General features: G+C 33.1%; 1 protein-coding gene across 4 annotated transcripts in view; it reads left to right on the forward strand.

Annotated features, from left to right (window-relative positions):
- The window catches only part of LOC131666815 (large ribosomal subunit protein mL45), a 417,745-nt gene that overhangs the window by 115,469 nt on the left and 282,906 nt on the right, over nt 1-19,370 (forward strand). The gene's annotated exons all lie outside the window — the stretch shown is intronic.

Raw genomic sequence — 19,370 nt, forward strand, 5'->3', positions numbered from 1 at the left:
TATAACTTGTTACAATCTTTTATGTTTAAAATATGAAAGTAGCAAAACAGGTGATCCTTTTTCAAGCGATGAGCAAGATGATACTGGTAAGATACCCACACAATTAATAATTTATCTTTGTAAAGTAATACATTTTCGTTTTAAAAATATTATATTATGAATAGAGTTTTCAAAAACATATATTTATTGAAATCATATTTTGCAATATCAGCAATGCGAGCACGTGTATATTTATAAGCTATTTATAGAAGTAGGAATGTAATTCTATCAAAATCGCAAGACTATTATCAAACGTACAATTCTTGTATATGTATATATGGATGTATATATAAATATCTATATATATATATATATATATTGCAACGATTACCGAAAATCGTTCGACTCGCGTAGGTTAACAAGCGGCTGAGCGGAATAGCCGCGATCGGTTCGAGAGAGAGAGAGGGCACGTAGGGGCAATGACCGGGAGGGGAGAGTTCGGTAAGCAGTACGACTGTGTCACCCAGTCCGGTAGCATCCAAGTGCGTGAACGTGGTGTAGACGTTGTTCTTGTGGTTTTGCGAGCGAGAGCCAAGGGTGCAGCAAACAATTGACGATAAGTGAGCGAGTGGTGCGTGCACTGGTGAACGTGCGCGGCCGTAACCGCAGTTGGAATCGCCTATAGCAGCAACACCAACAGAAACAGCAATAACAGCAGCAACACAAACAACAACAGCAATAACAGTGGCAGTGCAGCGAGTGGCGGAGCAGTTACTCAGCGGCTTGTGTATCGGATACGGTTGGCCACCGTATCCTCATCGGTCTCGTGGTAGGTGCACCTTCCCTTTATTGTTGTTAGCGTGCGATCCCGCACAGCGTGCGCGAAGAGATAATTTGTTGCGTGCGAGCGGTTAGTTCGCGGCGATCGCGAGGTTTTCTCTCTCTCTCTCTCCATCCGTTTATCTTGTCAACTGTATTTGCGTGCGCAAGTCTCTCGGCACATCCCCCCGTGTAATTGATTCATTTAAATAAAGTGAACGATAGTTATTGCTAAATCGAATCATTATTTTGTCTTTCCTTTGTCCGGAGTTCGGGTTTGTTGACGTTCGATTCAAATAAGCCGGTAGCGTAGCACGAATCACGCGGACATCGGTAGAAGCGAATCGCCAACCTGGTTTCCAGCAGCAGCCGCAGGAGCGCTGCTAAGCAGGAGCGACAGCGCCGCCAAGTGTCGAGCTGGGGAACCCAACTCGGATTGGCGAGGAAACTCTGCGCAGGCGCACTCCCGGACAAGGTAGGTTGACGTGCTTTCGGCACGTAGATAACAAGGCGTCGTTTGACCGAAATAACAAATAGGTTTAATAGGTTAACGGTTAAACGGCAGCCTGTTACTATATATATATATATGTATATATATATATATATATATATATATATATATAAACACGTTTCACATGTTAAAACTATTATTATCAATGTTTTGGGCAAAAAAAAAAACGAAAAATCGATATTTTATCACTAAAACGTAAAAGTACGCGATCACTCCTATACCAATTTAAAGGTCTTGTAATGCTTAATCTATCATAAAAATTTGAAAAAAAAAAAAAACGATGGCTTTTTTGAGAAAATTGAGTTTGAAATTTTTTCGAAAAATTGAGTTTTTCCCGCCAATTTTCAATATTTTTTTATTCTGCATGGCGCATTCGAAAGAGTATAAGAAATACAGTAAAATAAGCTATAAATAACATATTAAGTAAAAAAATTAGAAAATATAGAGCATTTTTTTAAATTTTAATATTTGATTTTTAGAAAATTTATTTTTTAACTACTTTTTTAAAATACTCATAAAAAATGATGTAGAGGTCTAATCGAAAAAAAAAAAAAAATACATGTCGGCTTATTTTTGAAGTAGAATAACATACTCCACAGCCGAGTCAATCGGAGATATCATTGCCGTAGGCCTGCCCGATCTGAAATGGATCCGGTCATGGATTTCGTAATAGATTTTCAAGGCTTTCAAAGTTTAAACGAGACTTTTGTTTGTAAAGAACTCGCATATCTACCATTAGATATAGATACTGTTCCAACTGTGTTTTTCTTCGAACCACCATATCATTGGTTTCAACTTCCTATCAAGTATCAAAAAGTGAATCATTTCTTAGAAACGTGTCATCATGGTTTATTATGGAGATCCGGTCTTATTCCATATAAAAATTTAGCACGTGTACTAAACAATCATTTAAATAATTCTAGAAATATTTATGTAAAAGGATTAACAAAGAAACAATGGTTACAAAAAATTTTACCTGAAAAGTAAGTATTTTTATTTATTTATTTTTTGTTAGAAATTAAGATCATTATTAATTAAAAATTTTTTTCCTTTTTTAGAAAAATTTTAGAACTTGAAAGCGAGATGAGATGTCCGCCAATGAGCGCATTACCTTACCCATTAAAAACAATATGTACATATCATTATAATAAACCAGCTAACTTTGTATGTGCCGTTACAAATGCACAAAGATTGTTTTCCTGGATAAAAGCTAGACTGAAGCAATCTGAAATGGAAGGTATTGATGAAGTGGACAATATTACATATAAAAATTCAATTCAATATTTCAATATAGCGATGTCAACTACTGAAAATAAAGATTATAGACAGACTGTATTATATTCAATGTATAGTTGAATGAACAATAAATTAATAATTAAACGAAAATTCTATAAGTTTTATTAATTAATATTCGAATAAAATAATAATCGAGGTTGAAAGGTTCCCGAAATCTAATGAAAATACTATAGCGCTTGCTTAGAGAAAGAGAGAGAGCAGCATATAGCTTACCAAGCTATATGCTACCCTCTCCCCAAGGGCCCAAATACCCTACTATTAAAGGAGAGTGAGAGAGAGAGAGAGAGAGAGCAGCATCTACACTATACAGCGTATGCGTCTAGCAAGCTAGAGACGCTATCCCCCTCTTCAAGGGCTATACGGCGCACGCTCCTAGCAAGCAGCTAGAGACGCTACCCCCTCTCCTAGGACATGCATCTAGTCAGCATGTTTACCGTTGAAGGAGAGTGAGAGAGGAAGGGAGAGAAAGAGAGAGAGATATTTTTTTTAAATTTAAATCAATTTATTTAATTTTATTACATTACATTAAATTTAATTAGATTACAAAAATTTTTTAATTTTCAATTATTTTTCCTACCACATGGTTTGGTAGGTCGTGTTGGTTTCCTGTTAAAACAAGAAAATACACTAGGGTCCTCGATTATTTTAATACATTTTACCTTAGGTACCACTTTCTGCTTGCTCGTGGTAGGTAAAATTATACTGTTGCTGCTGCTGCTGCTGCTGCTGCTACTGCTGGTAGCGATGACTGCCGGTGGAAGGGCATTTTCGATGCTACTCATGGGGCATCTCGATGGTTCATTTCGATCCACAGCATCAGTAGCAACATTCATCTAAAAATAATATTTATTTAAAAAAAAATTTAGTTATTAAATAAAAAAATGTATTTATCTATAATAAATAATCTTACCTTAAGAAATTTCTTCTTTGGTGGAAGAGATGTAAACGCTGCTAACGGAACAGTGTTTAGACATTTTTTCTTGGCTGCTTTTACGGCTGTCGTTTCGTTCGCAGCCCTCGCAGCCTTTTCGGCTGTAGACTTTGCATCGACCCGTCAAATGACAATGATCTCTGACTCTTGTTTCATCAGGTTGAAAATATTTTCTACAAATATGACACATTTTGCTCATCTTGAAATCCATTTGATTACGCCATGAAAGATTCATTTCTATTGCATTCTTATATATTTGATTCATTTCGTCTAAAAAAATCTGAAATTGTTTGATAATCCATTGTGCGGGTGATTGTTCTTCATTCAGTTTTTTTCTATACATCTTAAAGACTGATTTGGAATCATCATAACTACATTTTATATAAAGCCCCACACTAAAGGCTTCATGATCTTGGAAGGATCGTCCGTTATTTACTGGTTTCAATAAGCACTCTAAATCAGCATAGATAATAAACGGAACCATTTCTTTTCGATCATAATGATTAAATTTCAGAAGAGGAAAATTAGGTAGATTAACTCTATATTTATTTAATTTTGAACAATCTGTCTCATGAATATTCAATTTTTCTTTATTATTAAAATAGTGGGGACAGCGTTCACAGAGATAAATTTGTGCAGTATGTTTCGTTACTTGACTTCTAACAAGAGCAGATAAGTTTTTAATCCATACATAGTGGAATTTTAATTTGAAATTATCACTGTTATTTGATCTATTAGATTTTTCTGTTTCATTCTCATCAATATAATCGCTTTGTAGTAACAAAAGATTTACATGCTTATCTTGTTTTAAAGTTGATATATAATATGGTGAGACTTCGAATTTCAAACCGTATTTTTTTTAGTATGTATAGATTTATTGAAATACTATTTAATTTTTCAAATTTAGGAATATTCTTTACCTCAACAGGAAAGTTTATATCATCGAATTTCAATTCATTCGCAAAGGGCATATAATTTTGAACTCTTTCGCTATGAAATCTAGCTGGATGAAGACAGGCAAGCACAGCCCATTTAAAACATTCATTATCTGTATTTTGAACGTTGATAATTACTTTTTTATCTGCTATTTGTTTTGGTAGTTGAATATATGAGCCAGGTTTGAAAGGATTAAATTTATTTATATTAACAGTAATACCGATGATAGTTTTTAATGTCCAACCGGAATCTTTTTCTTGAAATTCTTCTAAATTTTTAAGTATAACATCTTCAATATTTTCTATAAACCATAATTTAAGATCTGTCGTTTTATAAATAGAAACATTTTCGGTGTTGAAATACTTTACTTGAATGTCCTCTACATTATCTTTTATTACGGTAAATTAAGCTGACATTTCTATATTTATTTTTAGAGCATTATGAATTGAAAGATATTTTGGTATTTGTAGTTGTAATAATTTATTTGCTGCTTTTAAGAATGACTTTATATCTCTATGTTCTTGATTGGCTATGAATGCAGTAATGATACGTTTTTCAAATGCTGAATTTATTTCACGCCAAATAACTCCGTCCCCTTCAATTTGGTTTGGAATTACTCGTAATGAATTAACATTTCCTCCGACTTTTATGGAATTATTTAAATTAATTTCGATTGAATTCAAATGAGTAGCGCATGTTTGACATCTCTGTCGTATTGCTCTACTTAAGTTAGGCCGTAACATGTATTCTTCAAGAGAATGCAAAGCGGTAATTATTATATTTTTCCATCTAATAAAATCATCCTTATTAGCGTCTGAGTTGTAAAAGGCTTTCCATAAATCGCGTACTGTATTTTCAAAATAAGAAATAGAAGCCATTGTAATGAAAATGCACGTAGGTCAACTAGTAATACTACTACTACTACTAGTACTACTACTACTACTACTACTACTACTACTGCTTGTAACTGCTAAGAAAGCTAGTGAAGCGGGCTGTCTCGCAAGACTGCGCTCTTTTCCCATCGAGCACGGCTTTTAAGCACTATGGTGGCGCTGAAAGCAGCGGTTTCGGCGCTGTAGGTTGAAGAGGGAGTAGTCAGGCGAAAGGTAGGAGGTGGGGGGTGGGTGGGTGGTGGCTGCGCCTAGCAAGCTAGAGACGCTACCCCCTCTCCGAGGGCCCACACTCAGCTAGCATAAGCTTACTAAGCGCCCTACTATCGAAGGAGAGCGAGAGAGAGGGATAGAGAGAGAGAGAGAAAGAGAGAGAGAGAGAATTCGAACTTTTGCCGCGAAAACTAACGCTCGGCGCGAATACAAAAATTAACGCTCGCGACAGACAAAATACTTTCGATAGTATTTTGTCGCGCAATAAAAGAAAGGTGCACCTACTCTGCGGTGCAATTACGGTGATTAGCCGTAATTGTCGAAGAAAAATGTAGAAGGTGTTCCTTGAATCAATCAGCTGCGCTGCCTCGCTCACAAATCTGCTGCTGCTTTAGATGCTGTTGTTGTAAATGCTGCTGCTGTGTTGTTTCCTCACTACACTTGCACATATTAAAAATTCCAGAAAACTTTATAACAAACAACGGCGAAATACTGTGTAAAATAATTGGCGGTACTACACACGTAACAGGTGAGGCTTAACTGAATATTTCAAACCCACGCGCGCCCTCTCTCTCTCTCTTAGTCGTTCGTTCGAGCATCGCGAGTGTACCGAATCGCGAACGGATCGATTAATCGAATCGACTACCGTTGCAAGTTATTATGGCTCTAATTTTATATTAGTATGAATAATACATTTAACACCGTGCACTTTTTGTTGCATCTATGAAAACATCTGTGAATATTTCATCTGATTTAATATTGTAATAATTAGTTTTCGTTGTTTGCGTACGTCTTAATTTACAATATACAAAAGATAAATATGTAATCTCTATTTTATTCTATTGATTTTATTTTACTTCCTACCAAATTTTAACATGATATTAATTTCAGTATTACAGATGGTTATAAAATTAACGATTTGTACTGATAATGTACTGATTTCAAAACATAACATATTGCGTTCTCATACGTATTTATTAACGGTATATTTCCATTCTTGTAGTTTATTATCTATGTTAATTATTCAAAAATTGAATTTACTGGTGAAATATAAATCTCCCACTCCTAATAAATAATATTTTAAAGTATAGGAAAATATGAAATTTCGTGATTTTTTTTAACATCAACCAATCACAACTCTGAATGTTGGCGACTCATGACTTTTTTAAGATAAAATAAATAAAATAAATTACATCGAGTTCGTGTCATTCTTACTTCATACATTATCCATCTAAAATGATATATTTATTATTTTCTATTTTAAAAAAATAAAAATTTGATTATTTATACACTAAAATAAAAAACCATTTTAACTTTCGTGCTTTTTGAACGCCCGACCAATCACGACGCTGGATGTCAGCGACGAAATCGTGTCCATTATTTTTTTAAGGTATGTGATGCGCGAATCTTTTGTCGTAACTTCTACTGGATGATATTTTAAGTATAAAACACCGTTGCTTTGATAATTGTTAGTTAATAAAAAATTATTATCAATGAACTTTTATACGTATACACTACACGGATTTTGATAAGGGTTAAAATAAGTTTATTAACTTTTTATTTGTCGTTACTATATTAGTAGTATCAATAGGAACCAATAAAAATTTCTTATTCGAACTTATATATATCTTATTTTTTTGTTGCTTAACAACGTTGCGAACTTAAGACTCATTAAGCTATTCGCGATTATATTATCTTTTGATGAGATATTCGAAACTATGTACGATGGTTAATTCGGTAGATTCATATGGTGGATTAATAAATAAATTTTAAGTGTTTAAGCATTATAACATCATATATTTCACCATTATTATTTTTTACTATAGCGTCAATAGTACTTTATAAATATTCATTTGTAGTGTCTAAAAACTGGTATTTTTTATTTTCAAGTCGCCTTTGTCAATTCATGTCGCAATCAATCAATATTTAGTTGACAATACTACACATTAGCTCATGTCATTGTTTTTTTCACGAATAAGTTTGCTAAAATATTTTTAATAATAGTTGATTAAACTGTAAGCAAACAACGTAATGGAATATTTAGACAATCTTCATTATCATGTAATGTTCCATCTGTAACGTAATTATAATTAGAATATTAGTAAGTAATAGTACTAATTCACATTATAATAATTTACTTCAAATTCAAATTGAAAAATATTTATGAAAAACTTTAAATATCTCGCTAATTTTACGTTGTTACATCACGTGATCCGTCATGTGACAAATCACAATCATTTGAGATTTCAAGTATGTTTTTTAGATAGGGTGATGAACATTACTTAAGGGGTAATATCCACCAAATGCTAAAAAAAACAGGGCTTTTTTCATGATATTTTTTAAAGGACATTTGAGATGTAAGGTATATAAATAATATATCATTGGATTAAGTAACTCTTGGAGAATAGAAAAAAATTTTTTATTGTTATATTTTTTACAAAATGGCGGCTCTGCAGCGATTGCCGTGAACCGCTTTTTTAAAAAGTTCTTCCGCGGCGAGCAGTAGAAGTCGTGCCCAACTCCACCTATAACAAACAAAAAAATTTTTTCATTATCTACATGAGTGTCGCTAGTGAAGTACACATGATTATATTTTTAGAATTTTTTTTCGTAAAATGGCGACGGTTTGAAAATAAATATTTTTTTTTCGAGAAAAAAATCGACTTTAATTGTTTATAACTTTTTTTGTTGTTAATCAATCGCTAAAATCGTGTGTACTTTACTAGATAATCTAATTAAGAAGCTACAGTTGAAATTTCAAGTCAATTGGATGTAAACTTTTTCAGTTCTACTGCTCGCCGATTTTGAAAAAATGGTTTTGAGAAAAACGCGTTTAAAGTTTCAAAATGCTATAAATCTTAAGAATCGCAATAATATAGTCCTTAATAATTTTTTTACCTTCAGTCAGCTATCCCTGCGCCGTAAAGTTGTCCTTCCCGGACCTTATTTTCCTCTTCTTCCTTTTTTTTGTCTGATGTAAGGCTGCGCCTAGCCTCTTTCGCGATATCGGACATACGATGCTCACCGACTTTGACGCGAATAGTGTCCGATCTCACGCAAAACTCGTACATGTTCGGTCCAACGGTTAACCCAAGATCATCGTAAACGGCAAACAGACCCGACAAGCTATCGTTGAAGGTAATAACGGCTACATCAGTCGCAATATCAACTATAGTCTTACCGCTAGATATCGTTTTTGGAGCAATTGACCACACTACAGCATTGAAGGACTCGTTACTATTTTGTGAATACGCACCCAAGCAGCGTGATAGAAGGTTGTCAGAGCTGAGTTCTTTAGCTGATTTTTTCATAGAAATAATTTTAACAGATGAAGTAGCAGTGGCGATATTGGAATTGATCATACTGTAAATTGTTTGAAAAACAGGCTTTACGAGATCCATCATCGGACAAAACTTTTTTATACCGTTGATGCCTATGCCAATGACGCGCATAGCAAAAATAATACGGCAATTGATCTCATAAGCACGATCATGTATTAGAGGACAGTTAAAAATATCGGCATCACCACAGTTCGAACAAGACACAACAATCTTGAAGCCTAGTCCACGCATGCTCGACTGTGAAAACTGCACATCACTATTACATTTTTTACACACTAATAATTCAGAAAGAGCAGTAAATACAGCGAAAAAATGTATGAAACAGTAGCTGAAATCCCTATCAACATCGCGATCACGGTTTAAATCAGAAGTTTTTAATTTTTTCGCCGAGGTACTAACGTACTCCGAATCGTCTTCGAACGCATGGCGGTTAGGCGGGTGTCGGTTACTAATTTTACTCCGGGTTGTTCTGGTACTTCTTGTTTTACTGCCTTTTTGGCCACTGTACACCTTGTCACTCATAATTAAGAACTTTTGATTATAATTCACAGTTAAAAAGTATAGCAAAACTCAAACTAAGAACGTACACAACGAGAACGGCTGATCTACTAAACAAAGGGAAATTGTGAGTAAACACGTGCTGTACAGACGTTGTAACGGTCGAAATTTGATGCGGCGACCTCTATACTTCAAATTCAAAACACGCTAAAATAAGCGAAAAATGTAATTTTGGAGCATAAAAGTTGTTCGGTAAAAATTGATTTAAACGAATTATGAGTTTAGATCAGTACTTAGGCGTTGTAGATTTTGATTCTAGGTTAGTTTTAGCATGATTTAAGCCAATAAAATAAAATGGAAAAAAAAAAAAAATTTGCTGGATATTACCCCTTAATATATTTTCCTTCCACGAGGTAAACTCATGTTTCATATTCCTTTTTCGTTAGATTCTTGTTAATCGATACGAAATCGTCAAAATTATTTCCATTAATAATCAACAGAAAAATATTATCTCTTCCTACATTCTTACTATATAATTATAGGTACTTAACAGCCAGTTAATATGCGATCAACTTTAAATATAACTACAAATTTTTTTATTAAACAATTTTATGTAGATAGACATCCGATTAAATGTAGATGTCCATAAAAATTAAAACAATGTAAAAGTTCTTTATGTTAGTTAATTTCGTTTCTCCGTAGATTTGTAAAGTGTAAAAAAGAAAGGTGACAGCAGGTTCGTGAAAAAAATTAAGTACCTCTGGGCAAAACCAACGTTAGAACTACATGTTTAGGTCGAACATCATATGGTAGGTAAATGTAATACCATTAATAATAAAGAATCGGTTTGCTTAAGCAAAAGTAAAGACGGTAGAGTAACTGGAGACCATAAAATAGAGTTTGATGATAACTGTGAAATATAGTATTCATTTGATAACGAGCTTAACTCATCTAATAATTTTAATAAGGAGCAATAACTTACTGAAAATAGAAGTGAAGTGATTATAAATAGTGAAGTTTCAAGTGATGTAAATAAATTAGAAGATGTTGTTGAGTTTGACGGCCTGCACCATTACAGATAAAAAAATATTATTGGTGATGAGAACTGTTATTTAGATGTTTATTTGACATTTTACATGATGATCAATCTTATCATGAAAAAGTGAGAGAATGTATAGTTGATTACAAATCGAAAAACTGGGAACTAGAATTATCGTTGGTGATGTATTCTAATCCCAGTAACGTCAAATACAGTGATGAATGCTACACACTATAAAAACCTAATAGGAAAATCAGGAGAGTACAGAACTGTATGAAATAGGAGTTTTTATCAAGTTATATGGAGTTAATATGAAGGTTTATATTAAAAAACCAGGTGACTTGAATATAACTAAAGTAGATGAAAATAAAGCTGACTCCGAAGATTAACCTTGCTTCTATAGTTTATTGCTTGGCAATCTAATGGAAGGTCATTAGGTTGTCTTGGATAAAATATTGAAAGACACCTTTACTATTGAAGAAAATAGAGATGATCCTGCAGCAATTTTGGAAGAGACACAAATATATACAAGTAAAAAGGAAAGTGATGATCCTTATTTGTTTGTATATAAAAATAATAAGATTAATATAGAAAGTCTTGTGAAATCACCGACTGGAGAGAAGAAGGCAAAAGAATGGAAGAGAGAAATAAAACTAGTTTCAACTAGAAAATTCTTTCGTAAGTCAGATAGTATAGACAATGACTCTAAATTGTCTGAGTTCAATGAATGTGAAAGCGTCAATAATGATACTCTTAAAATAAAACCAAAAAAGAAAAAAAATGTATTCATAACATAGATTCAATCTAAATCCGCCAGTAGCATTAAAAGATGAAATAGGGATTTATGTTCATGACAAAATCAGAGTAGCCATTGAACAATATATAGCTGAAGATATGAGATGTACATGTAGATTATAATTTTATGGAGGTGTGCGTTATAATCAAAGAGACATAGTTGTATATGCTAAGTGTGATCGAGTTGAACAAAACGCGCAATATAAACTCAGTTTTCATCACATGGGTGATCTGGTAGCCGTCTTAGAAGTATCATGTACAGAAGAATTGAAAGTGGTTCATCAAGTTAGTCGGATGGCACGACATTTTAAATCATTGAGAAAACGACTGCGGAAAGAATAGGCTAAAATATGCGAAAGAGAAGGTATTTCATATCATATGAATAAATTAATTACCAAAATTGACACAGGTCTTTACGAAGATGGCTACTTGCAAGAATTAAGAGAAAGATCAACAGTCTATAAAGCCGTTTCTGAATGAAAAAAAAAATTATGCAAAAAATTAGAAAATTTATGATTGATAATAAATGGCAGCGTAAAAACTACAAATTCCCTTGATTACGATTATTGTTAAATTAAAATAGGGATAGTTGCATGTCGTTCCGCGCGCTTGAACTGGGTACACGACTTTCATTCATGACAGTCAACAATTCTATGCAAAAAATTAAAAAATTTAGTGGCTAATAATAAATGGCAACGTAAAAACTGCAAATTCTCTTAATTGCGATTATTGTTGAATTAAGTTTGGGATAGTTGCAGTTGGTTCCGTGCGATCAAACTGCGTACACGAACTCCATTCATGACAGTCAACAATTCTATGCAAAAAAATTAGTAAATTTTATGACTAATAACAAATGGGGGTCATAAAAACTCCGAATTTGTGATATCTGTTTTTACATTAGATTAAATAGTTATGGTTAAAAATAATTGATTGTTTTGTATCGAATATCACATGACTATTCGACATTGTTAGAATTTTTTAAGGTAATTTATAGAGGGTGGTAGGTTATTCTAAAAGTTTTTTGTTGGCATTTGATTATTATTGGAATGCATATTTAGCATTAAAAATTAATTAATTTTGAATAGAAGACATTTTTCGAAATTTTTATTTTTTCTTTATAGTTAATCGTTCCGAACTTCAAACTCATGTATTGCTGATTGAAGAGTAGGCGGTCTCGTTAAAAATGACGGTATCTTGAAAATAGAGTTACAAAAAAATTTTACAAAGGCATGCAGTAATATCAAGATTGCGATTGATTGAACCACATTTTGAATGCCAATAGGATAATGATGTCGAGCATATCTCAAAATTGTGTAAAAATTATTTGCCTAATTTAGAAAAACAAGAAAAGTTGAAAGTTATGCAGTGATCACCCTAATAGCCCGATTTAAACCTTATTGAATTATTATTCGCGCTGTTTGCGCTCCACATGTTTTTATTTGTGAAAAAAAGGGAGAAAGTGTGAAAGAGTGAACAATGTGCGGTAGTACACTAATAAATCACTGTTTATACTGGGAACTGTCTTCTCTACGTACGTGTTGCTTTGTATTTCATCTCATTATGTAGTGTTGCGACTAACTATTATTGTACCTCTGCGCGCCTCCTAGTTACCATAACTCCTGTTCCTCAAGAAAATATGAGAAGGGTACGGTCAGCGTAAAAGTTTACACTGATCCAGCAATTACTTTCTCTCAGTATGCCTAGAGAAAACCTAAGAGTCAGGACGTGCGGGCACAGCGTTTTAACGTAAGAAGTGCACGTGTTCGACGAGCGCAGGTAGTAAACCCGGGCCATGGGGCCGTCTCCGCTCTGACTATTAAAAGGAGGCTCCGATTGGATATTCGCAAGGGCCTCAGGAGTAAGGACGATTTCCCGCGTGTCTTTTCATATCTGAAAAGAAGCGACGGTAGGCAGTTCCTTCTTTAAAATCTTGAAAAGAGGTAATCATCCCTCAAATATCAAGAAAAACCAGAATAGTTTCGAAAACGATAAAAAATTATTGAATACTTTTAGAAAGTGATAAATATTACAAATAATAAAGTAACCATCTATTGAATGTGAAAATCTATCCCTAAAATCCGTAAAGGGATAAAGTCCTATCTTGGACATAAATAGAAACTAAATCAGATTTAAAAAAACAATAAAATATCATAGGGAGGTTTTAGATCGTAATCAAAACTGAACTACGTCTTATTATCTTTTTTGGTGAAAAATCAACTTCTAACAAGGAAGGTACACCAAATGTAAGTAACCGATTTCGATGTAACTTTGATATGTGGTAGAGGACTGAAAAATAGTCGACACGTATTTTTTTATGTACTAATACGTGGATTAAAGAGGTGAAAATTGCCCCTAAAGTTCACCCCCGAAAATCGTTTTTTTGGATATATCTCTTCTTGTAAATTAGATATTCTCTTGGAACCAACTGGATATTCTATGTTACTCAATAACAGTGTCATGTAGCGTACCAAAGCTCCAGAGGGTTGCAGCCCATACATTTTATAAAGGTGGAAGTCATTTTTTTCCTACATTTTTGTCTGCCAAAATTGTTAATTTAATTCAATCCTCTTCTAATTTTTTTTATTTACAAGGGCATTAAGAATCACAGTTGACGTGTTTTCTATTTTTTCTAATTTAAGGTTAAACTACCCTTAAATTAATTTTTTTATTTTCGTTGAAACTAAGTGCTTTGAGTTGACTATATAAATGAAATTGATGTAACTAACATTGAATCTGTTAAATATACTATGCACGACTAACAAGAAACGAGAAGTATTCATTCGTGAGGCGAAGAAACCTTTTAAGGAGTGGAAACTACTCATCACTACCCCCAAGAATCGTTCTTTCAGTATATCTCCTTTTCTATAAAAAAGTTTTTCTTGAAACCAACTGAAAATTAATTTTTACCATGGCACAATGTTATAAGTTATACCACGGATCCAGGGGGTTGCATCTCTTATTTTTCACAAGGATGAAAGTATTTTTTTTTTAATTTTATTCTTGCAAACTAAATGAAACTTCTTTTATTCGGAAGGACATTGAAAACTACAGATAATCTATTTTGAATATTCTTTTTGAATTGTATATTACAGGGTGAAGAGTTAAATTTTTATTGGAACATTTATTTCTTATCCATCCTCTCCGGTTGAATATTTATTTTTATTACAGTAGATAGCTACAATAAGCAAGCAGAATTAAATTTTAATAATTCACTAGCTGATATTCCATATTACTTCTTATTGTTGGGAAACTTATCTATCAACATTATTAATTTTTTTAAATAAAAAAAATTCTTACAAAATGCATTAAGAATATCGATATAAATTTATGGATTATAAGAAAAACAATAATGATATTCTTCAAAAAAATTGCTTGAAACAAAAATTTCTTACACCAATCGCAACGAATAATAGCCACGTTTATACAACCGTCTATTTCACAATGCGTTCCACATGAATCTCCGAAACTGAAATCTACGGGATTTCAGGGATTCTATGGGATTTTCAAATGCCTCTGGTTTATCTACAAGAAACCCACTTTTATACCACGCTACCTGAATAGATTCTTATAACGTGAGGATGAAAACTGGTTATGAACTAGTGACTGTAATTTGATAATGTTATTTCGTTTGTGCAACTCTAAATCGTGATCTATATACATAATACTATCTAAAAATTGCTTGACAAAATTTTTCCAAACACGGAACCCAAAAACATCTAATGGCTGAATATTTCCAGTGGTTTCTGTAGGTATTCGTTTCAGATGGACCGTTTTATCACGTGGCGTGGCATGATGCAGAGCCTCTGGACAGTGTCCACTCCACGAATCAAGTAATAGCATTGTGGTAGATCCAACATTTGAAAAATATATTTCCCTCAACCATGTTTTGAAGAGATCTGTAAATTTGTCCTTTTTGAATTGCTATATTTACAAGTACGTGATACATGATTTTACCTGAATTCATTTTTCCAGACTTTGAAGCGGCAACATACACATTCGGAGGCTTAAATATTTTTTGTGAGACAGTTGGTCCAAAATCTCCGGTTCGTTCTTGTAAAATTAAGAATAAAGGTGATAATAACTGTCCCTCTGCTGATATCGTTGATTGTAATGTATAGTTGTATGTAATTGACAAGACAGATTGTACAAGACACTGACTTGCGTTTCTCCTTCAAGTGCTAAAGTACGACCAGAATGTATTTTAAATTGAAAACCACTCTGATCTAAATTAAAGGTATTCGCAAGACCAATTTGTTTTATTAATTGATGGACGTCTGTTATAAATTCCATCTCTTTTCCGTGCAATTCATCTCTATTTTCTATGCTTTTTTTGTTACAAATTTGTTAATTTTTCTAAAAACGATTCTATGGGCTTCTTCAAATTTTGCAACTCAACATTTAGAAGCTCTAAATCGCACGTCCTCGTCCCCAATCAATTTTTGTGCTTGGAAAGCCCACCTTGTCAAGTCATTATCATAAATTATAAATCCAGATTGAAGAGCCGCGTTAAAGTTTTCCAAGGTATAATCGCAAATCCTTTCAATTTTTTCCCGGTACGTACCACCTTTGTTAATTTGGTGAGCCCAGCGATGTAACTGTGTTTCAGATGTGACTTTACAAAACCGATTTTGTACTATTTTAAGAGACAAATTTCGCTTTCCTTTTCCAATCTTCCAAAACTTTACAGCTTTTATCTTGTATTCAAAACTCAATGGCTCACTTTGGCTCTTGCAATCATCTGTCGGGAATTCAGGATCAACAGGAAGTGTATATAGATCAATATTCTCAACAATAATAGCATTAGGTTCCTCAAATTCTTCTCGGAAATTTAAAGTAGTTTCTATAATCGAATTGACGTTATTACTTGAGTCCATCAAATCTAATAATATTGACTGAAAAAGATCTTTAATTTCCACTTCCTTAATATTGTAATTACTTTCTTCAATGGATAGTTGTTGAAAATAAGCGAGTATTATATTTATCACGTTTAGAGGTTTGATTTTCATTTTGAATGCTAAACTAAACATGAAATGCTGGTAAAAATAATTATAAATACAAGAAAAATCTTCAACTTATCTTATCTAGGCTCATAATTAGTCGATGAAGAATATTATATTTACGCATGTACTCCATAAAAAATGTAACTAGAAAATAACTTGAAGAGACAATATCAAAAATAAACTTACATTACATATAAATTAATAAAAAAGAATTATTCATACAAAGAGAAAAACAAAAATTTTTTGTGACTGGCTTCTCCATCACGATAATGCGCCAGCGCATTCATCTAATCTTATGCAGCAGTTTTTGAGCAAACACAATATCGCATTGCTTCGACAACTTCCATACAGTCCCGACATAGTCCCTTGTGACTTTTGGCTGTTTCCAAAACTAAAAAAACCACTCAAAGGATATGTTAAAGGATATGTTTAAAGGGGTGTTATTATCTATCAAAGACAAATAAACCAAAACAGTTTCATTCAACTACTTGAAAGTACGTGAAATAATCATAATGGATTTTAAAAATCCTTTTTCAGAATATATTAATAGAACTGATATGTACAGGTATATAAACATGTACTTATACACTTCAAATACGTTATATTCAAAAAGAATAAACCCTCTGACGGGGTCAAACCTTCCCCAAATATTGAATAATTATAAATAATTTAATAATTTTTTTTATTCAATGTCATTATTGTGAAATTTGAACTATCATCAATCGCCAATTTGTAATAATGTACTCGGTCTGTCCGGAAAGTATCGGGCCTACCTTTATATTTTCGTGCTAGCGTTATTCTTTATCATCTGGTGGGTGGCATTCTTCAAAGTAATCTCCACTTGATTAAATAACACGGTTCCATCGATGTTTCCACTTTTCAAAACAGTCCTGGAACTCACTTTTAGGGATAGCTTTAAGTACACTCGTCGCATTGTTTTCAGCCGTTGTTTTGTCATCGAGTCGGTGTCCTTTGAGTGTTTTTTTTAGTTTTGGAAACAGCCAAAAGTCACAAGGAGCTATGTCGGGACAATCGAAAAAAACAATCAACATTGACTTAACATTGCTCCGACTTTGACGTGCTTTTTTTGGTCTCGGCGATTCAGAATGCTTCCACTGTGAAGATTGTTGTTTTGTTTCAGGATTATAACCATAAACCCATGATTCATCACCTGTAATAACTTTTCTAAGCACATTATTATCATTATTGACCATTTCCAGATTGTCCAGAGCGATTTCTAAGCGAATGTTCTTCTGCTCTGCTGTGAGCAATTTTGGGATGAATTTCGCACACACGCGTTTCATTCCTAAATTTTCGGTTAAAATTTCTGAAATGATAGATTTTGGTATCCCAAGATCTTCTTCTAGTTCTCGCACAGTCATACGACCATCTTGTTCTATTGCAAGTCGCACTCGCTCAATATTATCTGCGGTTTTTGTCGTCGAAGGTCGACCGGAACGAGAATCACTATCGAGAGGTTTATACCACTCTTTTATTCGTGTTTTGTCTCATACACTCGCTTCCGAAGGCCTTTGCATCATTTCAATAGTTTCCGAACTCGTTTTTCCGAGTTGAAAGCAAAATTTGATGCAAATTCGTTGATCTTGTTTTTCAGTCATTTTTGATAATATCAAAATCCGACGAACGCGAAAAAGGCACTGTAAACAAAGACACGCTGCCCATGAACTATACGTCCGGCAGGTGTCAGTAAGTAACCAATAGATTCGTGAGGCTTTACTGTTGACGTTTCTGTCCGGTAGAGGTCGCTCGAACACTATGGCGCGAAGATATAAACATAGGCCCGACACTTTCCGGACAGACCTCGTAGTAACTTGATTCACCGATAGGAGTGCATAACTAACCGTAATTAAATTAATATAGTCTTGCTTTTATGTACAGGTCATAACCGCAATATATTGATTCAAGCAAATACTATTCCTGTATAATATTTATAATATTAAAAAAGAATAGGTTATTTTATTTTTTAATTGGTGATTATAATAAAATATTTATGCAAGTTTGTATTAAACTTAAGAATCTTTAATTATTTCTTACATAATTTAGATTAAGGTTGGATCATAATGCCTTTAACAAAATGGTTAAGCTGCGATACTCATACACGAAGCAAGTCTGATATTTTTTATTCTCAACAAATATCCTCAATATTTTAACAAGAATAAATAGTATTCGACAAAAATATAATACTAAAAGAAAATTATTTGAAGAACTTGATAATATTTCATTAAATAGTAAAGTTTGCAAATCATATCACGATCAAGTAAGAAGGTATCCACAAGTTTCCGTATATTATGAAACTTAAAACTTGAATATTTATACAGAAGGAATTAATTCTCATACTCATTGCACTTTCGGTTGTAAGCAACAAGAGAATTTGATAACTGTTCCTAGAAATATTCGCCAGTTACTGTTGATGGAATATAAATGCCTCGTTCTCGAAGATGCTCGTGTGTGTACTCGGCATTAAAATGTTGATAATTACTGATAATTAGTAAACCCAATCAAAAATGAAGATCTAAATAACAGACAAAAGATAGTAAGTGATTTAATGTTTGAGTATTATCATTAAAACTTAAAAAATAATAAGCCTGAATTTGATATTGAAAAAATAGACTCTATGATACTGATTGTAAAGCATGGTTTAGATTTGACAAAAATCAGTAATAAAATTTGTAATTATATGCAACAGTGCAAGCCCGAGCATGTAGCAACACTTTTATGTAAGTTGCGAACATCTCTTACTAATCAAAAAATGGGATTGTTAATTGGAAAATCTGAACGAATCATATCTAACTAATTAGATTTGGCAATAGAAGACTTGCATCAGAATTATGTACCTAACTTTATAAATAATTGTAGTCGGAATACATTGATACAACACAATACAAAAATAGCAAAAATTTATTCAACATTCCTAATGATCAAGGATCTTTGGTTTTTGATTGGTAATTATCGGTTGTGTCAAAAGTTTAAAAATTTTGCTAAGCTACACTACGTAATATTAAGATTACTAACAAACTTTTACCCTCCCTACTTTTATTTTTCACCGCTGAAAATCTAAACAACCACTATGCACAAGTTACAAAACTGTTTCTACCCACAAC

Source organism: Phymastichus coffea, unplaced genomic scaffold, assembly GCF_024137745.1.
Source record: "Phymastichus coffea isolate CEN01 unplaced genomic scaffold, Cenicafe_Pcof_1.1 PCOF00004, whole genome shotgun sequence".
NCBI lineage: Eukaryota > Metazoa > Arthropoda > Insecta > Hymenoptera > Eulophidae > Phymastichus > Phymastichus coffea.